Here is a 6845-nt window from a genome sequence, read left to right on the forward strand (position 1 = left end):
ATGTTTCCCTCATTTTGTTGCATTTATACGTGTTATATTTTCTCTCTGAAGCATTCTTCACCCCCACCCCATACTCCATGTTCTTGGCGAACTCCTGCTTGTCCTCCAGAATTCATCCTACAAGATGGCTCTTCCTGAAAGTCTTCCCTGACCTCATTTCCATTCATTATTTGATGAATACTGGGAGTTTTCCTCTGGAGTCCCAAAGCAGTTTGCATTTACCTTGGTCACAGCCCCTGTTTCCCCACATTACAATTGCCCCTATATACTCACACCTTGCTCAGGATCCCTTCCAAGCAGGGACTGTCTTATTCATTCTGTATGCACCATTACTAGTACATGGACTGACAGATAGTAGATTCCCAGTAAATGGTTCTCAATGACTTACTGAGCCAACAGTGCTACTGAAAAGATAAATAAAGGCGTTAACAAAACAAACTGATTGCATTTACAATATTAAGTGAAGACGTAATTCTTTGAACTAACTGTGCATTGACCAAATCATCAGATAGATTCCTACAAAAAGAGAAAGGCAATAGCAAATAATGGCAGGCTCAGGGAATAACATAGAAGGTAGAACATGGGATTCCATCTCGCATAAGGAAAAGATAAATATTTGGCATATTGAATTCAATAAGAGAAGCAAGGACTATGCACAGGCATGATGCCTGTCTTATTTGGCCATATATTTGGGAAAGTGTTAGTATAAAAGAGGGTAGATGGATTCTAGGTTTTGAGATTGGGGGAACTGGAACAGAGAGAAACATTATCTCAAAGCAAATTTCAGTTCAATAAATCAAAAAAAAAGATTTTTTAAGTTCAAAATGATCTTCTTTGTGACTTCCCTGTCAGGCACACATAAAATTAATGGTAATAACAGTTGCTAAATAATATTTTTTCTGCATGACTTCCCAGGTGGCACAGTGGTAAAGAATTTGCCTGCCAATCCTGAAGATATGGATTTGATCCCTGGGTCAGAAAGATCCCCTGGAGGAGGAATCAGTAACCCACTCCAGTATTCTTGCCTGGAAAATCCCATGGACAGAGGAGCCTGGTGGGCAACCATCCATAGGGCAGCAAAGAATCAGACCACACACATTTATTCTGGTGCCAGGCTCTGCATCAAATCCTTTACTTGTGTTATATCATTTAATTCTAATAATTTGAGCAAAATACAACAGAAATTGTTCTTACTGCTACTTTCTTTAAATAGATATTAGACAATGTCCATTTTAATGTATTCTGTAGAAGAAATCCCCCAGTTTCTTTTTAAAGTAGTTAAATATGCATGCACCTTAATATTTTTCTAGTTTATTATTTTTTATTTTTTATATTTATTAGCTTTTTGTCATTGCTATTATTCCTGAACTGAATGCTTTGGTTATTTCTTAACCTTTCATTTTCTGAAAAATAAATGCAAGTTAAAACTACAAAATTTCCTCTGAGTATGCGTGCTTGCTTAGTCATTTAGTTGCGTCCACCTGTTTGTGAGCCTTTGGACAGTAGCCCACCAGGCTCCTCTGTCCATGGGATTCTCCAGGCAGGAATACTAGAGTGGGTTGCCATGCCCTCCTCCAGGGGAATTTTCCCAACCCAGGGATTGAACCTGCATCTCCTGCATTGCAGGTGTATTCTTTACCCACTGAGCCACTGGGGCTTTGATCATATCTCATTTGTTTTGATAACTGACCTTCTTTGCCTTCTTATAGTTTATTTATAAGTAGTTTTGATTTACTTTCAAACACAAGAACTTAAAAGGACATTTCTATGCTTGGATGTGACAAACATTTCTGATTATTTTTATTTTTATTGCTTTGCACACAGAAAATGCAACTGGTATGATTTCATTTACTTTGGAAATTGTTTGTATTTTCTCTGGGGCTCAGTGTATGTTCTAATTGTTTTTAATATTCTTAAAAATAATATGTGTTCTCTATTGAATATCATTTTACACAGAGCTATTAACTATGTGTGTAATTTAAAATGATACTATATTATTACTTATTTTATATTTTTCATCTTATTTTTTGTCTATATCAGTTTCTTCTTGAATTTTTATCGGTTTTCTTTTGTATATTTTGATGTTGTTAGATGTTGATGCTAATATCTCATTTTCTTTTTAACGCTTTTGGCCCTGAATGTCATTTTGTCTTATACTAATACTCTAATACTATCTTATTTAAATTTAATTTAAAATTTTTGAATAGTGTTATATATTCCAGCCTTGAAAAGAAAAAAAAGTATTTTCTGAGAAGTTGCCTTTTCACTCTAACTTTCCTCAGCTGCAGAATTTCCCTCCCCAGACACAAGTGTTATCAGTGTGTTAAACATATGTCTGTATTTGGGAAGGGTCTGGTGAGACATCAGCTTCCATCTTGACTCAGTCTCTGAATATTGTTCCAATGGGGGGAATGCAGCTAGAATATGTTCTCCTGCATCAGTCTAGAGTTGCAAATCCTCATGTGAGGCCCAAAGAGAAAATATATTGTGATCTATTCACTTTGGGCCTTGTGGTTAGGGAAGCCCTTCCATACTGCTGGCCCTAGACTATTTTCTTCAATACCTGTTGGTCGGGAGAGAGAAGAGGGTGGTAGGTGCAAAAGTGTTGCCATAGGTTTGAGCCTTGATTTACTTTGTCTTGAAGTTTTCAATTTTTTAGTTTTTTTGGCTACACTGGGTCTTCATTGCTACATGCAGACTTTCTCTAGTTGCAGCGGGCAAGGGATTCTCTCTAGTTGCAGTGCTCAAGCTTCTCATTGCAGTGTTTCCTCTTGTTGCAGAGCACAGGCTCTAGAGCAGGTGGGCTTCTATAGTTGTGGTGCACAGGCTTAGTGCCGCACAGCATGTGGGATCTTCCCGGACCAGGGATCGAACCTGTGTACCCTGCATTGGCAGAGGGATTCTTAACACTGGATCACCAGGGAAGACTCGATCTTTATTTCTTGAAATACCCATGCATGTAGATCTTCTGACATTTTAAGACAATATGATTCAATCAATTAATTGATCAATCAATCACCAGTGTTGGCTGATGCTTATTTGTCTTAATGTGGATAAGCATTAGATACACAGCCAGTTCTTATCCTGGGGAGCTTAAAATTTAATTGGTGCTGAAAGTATTTATGAAACAAGTAACAACATGAAGAACATAAAACTAGGTGTATGCCTCAGGGTGATCCTATCGGTCTTAGTCCTCTTGGGATAGTTTATAGAATAGCTAGCTAACTAGAAAGCTAGACAGACATGTGCATGTGTGCTCGGTCACTCACAATTGTATCCAAGTCTTTGTGATCCCAGGGACAGCAGTCTGCCAGGCTCCTCTGTCCATAGGATTCTCCAGGCAAGAATATTGGAGTAGGTAGCCATTTCCTTCTCCAGGGGATCTTCCCGACCCAGGGATCAAACTTGCATCTCTTGTGTCTCCTACACTGCGGGCAGATTCTTTACCACTGCACCACCAGGAAAGCCCTCGAAACAGACATAGATATAGTTATATATATTCTTTATATAACTTGTAATTTATAGTGCTATAGAACTCATATATGTGCATATTTCTACATATATCTGTTTCACAGAACTCTGATATGTCTCTTTTTTTCTTATATGAAACCCTATATGCGAGACAGAATAAGAGACACAGATGCATAGAACAATTTTATGGACTCTGAGGGAGAAGGTGAGGGTGGGACGTTCTGGGAGAATAGCATTGAAACATGTATATTATCATATGTGAAACAGAACACCATTCCTTGTTCGATGCATGAGACAAGGGCTCAGGGCCGGGGCAATGGGATGACCCAGAGGGAGGGGATGGGGAGGGAGGTGGGTGGGGGGTCCAGGAAGGGGAACACATGTAAACCCATGGCTGATTCATGTCAATGTATGGCAAAAACTATTACAATATTGTAAAGTAATTAGCCCCCAACTAAAATAAATAAATTTATTAAAAAAAAAAAAAAAGAAATTCAAATTTTCTTTTTCTTGTATATATTTCAATATTTATTAATACTGCGGAAGTGTACATTTATTTTAATGAAGAACATTTAAGAAATGGGATTAGCACTTATATTTTAAATAGAACCACTATTTTTAAATGAAGCATTTATACCTTTAAATAGAACATTATTTCCTGCTGGCCATTTCTTACACATAGTGTTTGAAAAACAGCCCCCTGATGGTAATGGGACTCACACCCAAAGCACGATTTATGTTAACCAATCATGCACAGTTGCTGAATATTTTGTGCCACAAATGGAGAATTAACGCTTCTCTGTTTCATTTAACACTCTTAATCCCTCCCCCACCCTGCCCCTGTCCTTTCTTAATCTTGTTCTGTCTTTTCTTTCTCTCTCCCACCCCACTCTCCTTCTCCCACCAGGTCTGATGACTTCTTCCCAGCAAGCACTCTGCACAAACCCTCCTCTGTGGCCTCCCTCCTGAGAAGTTAGGTGGCTGTGTCAGTGCCTCTGATGCCTATTTTTACACTCGTGTTTGTCCGGAGTCTGACGTGGTTTATCACAGTCTCTCCAAAGACCCATTGTTCAGCACTTCAAGAAGAATGTTGTTATATTGACTGTTAGTGCGTCAGCCCGGCTCTCTCTGGAGGAGCTCTTGGATGAAATTAGATAATTTCCATTAGAAGACCGTGCATTATTAGTCCCTGGTGCCAAACCAGAAAAGGAGCCAAGATGACTATTTCTGGCCAGGCTCACCTCAGGAAGGAACCTTCTCAGCTTTAATGGGATTTTGCTATTGTTGGTTGCCTTCTGTTTGACACCAGGCCAGCCCAGGGTTGGAAATTGTTTAGAAAGCTGCATGAAATATAATAGAACCCCAGCCATTTGCTGAGGCACATTCCTGCACAGTGTTTATTTTGAAGAAGGGAAAAAAATATATTGTCCTTGGCAGACAACAATAAAAAAAAAAAGCAGTAACTTGAATCTCTGACCATATGCTTCTTGTTGCCAGTTGTGTTTAAAAACTCCCTGCCGGTTATCGGAGAATTTCACACTGAAGTGGTAAATCTCTTGTAATATTTACAAGCATCTTCATTACAGACCCAGGAAGATATTTAAAGTCATCAAGGCTTTCAAGGCTGAAGCTATTTGAAATGGGTGGGTGCTGAGGAGAATATGGAAACTGAAAGAATATTCCAGACTCACTCTGGTCCCCGTCTGGCCCCAGATGTGGACCTCCCAAAAATCTCTCTGCCCTCCTCTCTAGCCAAAACTTTTCACACCCAACAGCTGTAGGAGCTGAGCCTTTCTGAACTGCTTGTGTTCTGAGCAGACTTAATCACTGAAGCAGGAGAGGACAGTAGGAATAAATGCCTCTTTAGTCTTGAGGATACTGTAAAAATCAACCTTTGATCACAACGGTAGGGAGTTTTGTTTGGCTTTAATTTTGTTTCCATTCTCAAAAAACTAGCTCACCATCAGAGTCGAATTTGGAGAAAAAGTTGTCTCTGTTTTGGCAGAACTATGCCATGAACTGTCTAATGATATTAAAGGATGGACATTTTTAAATGAATTTGAAATCCCTAAACTGCTTTCTTACAAATTTGCTTAGTGTCACACACTTAGCTTTCTTTGATAGTCCAATTCTTTTTGGAGCTGTGTGTGTGCGTGAAAATCGTAAACAGAACAAAACAAAAGAAAGGAAAAAAACCTAAGGTGGGGTTTCAATAGACAATTCTTCAAAAAGCAATTCAACTCCATTTATAAGAGTTCCTTGGTTGAGTTAAAATGCAGCTTCCCAAGACAGCTTAAAGATAAAATCTTCAAGTCTAGGAGCTGATTCCATCAAATGACGTTTAGATATCCTCAGACACGTTGCTTCCTTTCAAGTATTTGGCCTTAACCTTGACCTTTTCCTCTTTACCTCATTTAAAAAATAATATGTCCAACTCGTCTTGACCGTCAACAACAATGGGAGAGAGGGGAAGCAGAACTAATTAAAAAATACTCACCAAAGCTGATCACCAAGTCAACTTCTGGCATAAATGTCACCCCTTTCCCATGAAATCTTTCACCAGAAATGCTGACCCACGGCCAAAACTGACTGAGGGGTGACAGATGGGCCCTTCACAAGGGAGAACTGGAGAGAAAAATTTCAAAGTACATGCAGCCAATAAGCAGACTCTGCTCTGGCCCTGCGTAGACTATGGGGTCTGATTTCACCTGAGGGAGACTGGAGCACCCGTGGGCACCAGCAATGAGTTCCAAGCAGCAGGCAGAATTCTAAGACAATCCCAAATTCCAGCCCCCAAGTGTTTATGTCCTATGCAATCCCCTCCCCTTGAGTAGGGACAGAACCTGTAAACAGGGTGGGGTGTCACTCTTTGACTAGTGTTCCTTATATAGAAAAGATGAAGAGACTTTGCGGTTGTAATTGAGATCTCAAATCAGGTGAAAATGAAAAAATGAAAGACGCTCAGTCGTGTCCGACTCTTTTGCAACCCCATGGACTATACAGTCCATGGAATTCTCCAGGCCAGAATACTGGAGTGGGTAGCCTATCCCTTCTCCAGGGGATCTTCCCAATCCAGGGATCGAATCCAGATCTCCCGCATTGCAGGCAGATTCTTTACCAGCTGAGCCACAAGGGAAGCCCAAGAATACTGGAGTGGGTAGCTTATCCCTTGTGCAGGGCATCTTCCCGACCGAGGAATCGAACCAGGGTCTCCTGATTTGCAGGCAGATTCTTTACCAACTGAGCTATGAGGGAAAGGGAGATTATCTTGAGTGGATCTGACTTACAAGGGGATTGGGTTCTTCCCCAGGAGACATTCTCTTTCTGGCCCTGAAGCAGCAAACAGCTCTGGTGTGAACTCCAATGGTAAGGAA

The 6845-nt window shown here is 40.1% G+C and overlaps 1 long non-coding RNA gene across 1 annotated transcript; it reads right to left on the reverse strand.

The window, feature by feature from the left end:
- Positions 1-2062: 2062 nt before the first annotated feature.
- LOC145507920 (uncharacterized) lies at positions 2063-6191 on the reverse strand. Its single transcript, XR_014055239.1, has 2 exons — positions 5969-6191; positions 2063-3468 (listed from the first exon to the last, which is right to left on the reverse strand). It is a non-coding gene; the product is annotated as an uncharacterized LOC145507920 (long non-coding RNA).
- Between the last annotated feature and the right edge of the window lie 654 nt (positions 6192-6845).

Source organism: Giraffa tippelskirchi, chromosome 5, assembly GCF_054371585.1.
Source record: "Giraffa tippelskirchi isolate mGirTip1 chromosome 5, T2T-mGirTip1v1.2.pri, whole genome shotgun sequence".
Taxonomy (NCBI): Eukaryota; Metazoa; Chordata; class Mammalia; order Artiodactyla; family Giraffidae; genus Giraffa; species Giraffa tippelskirchi.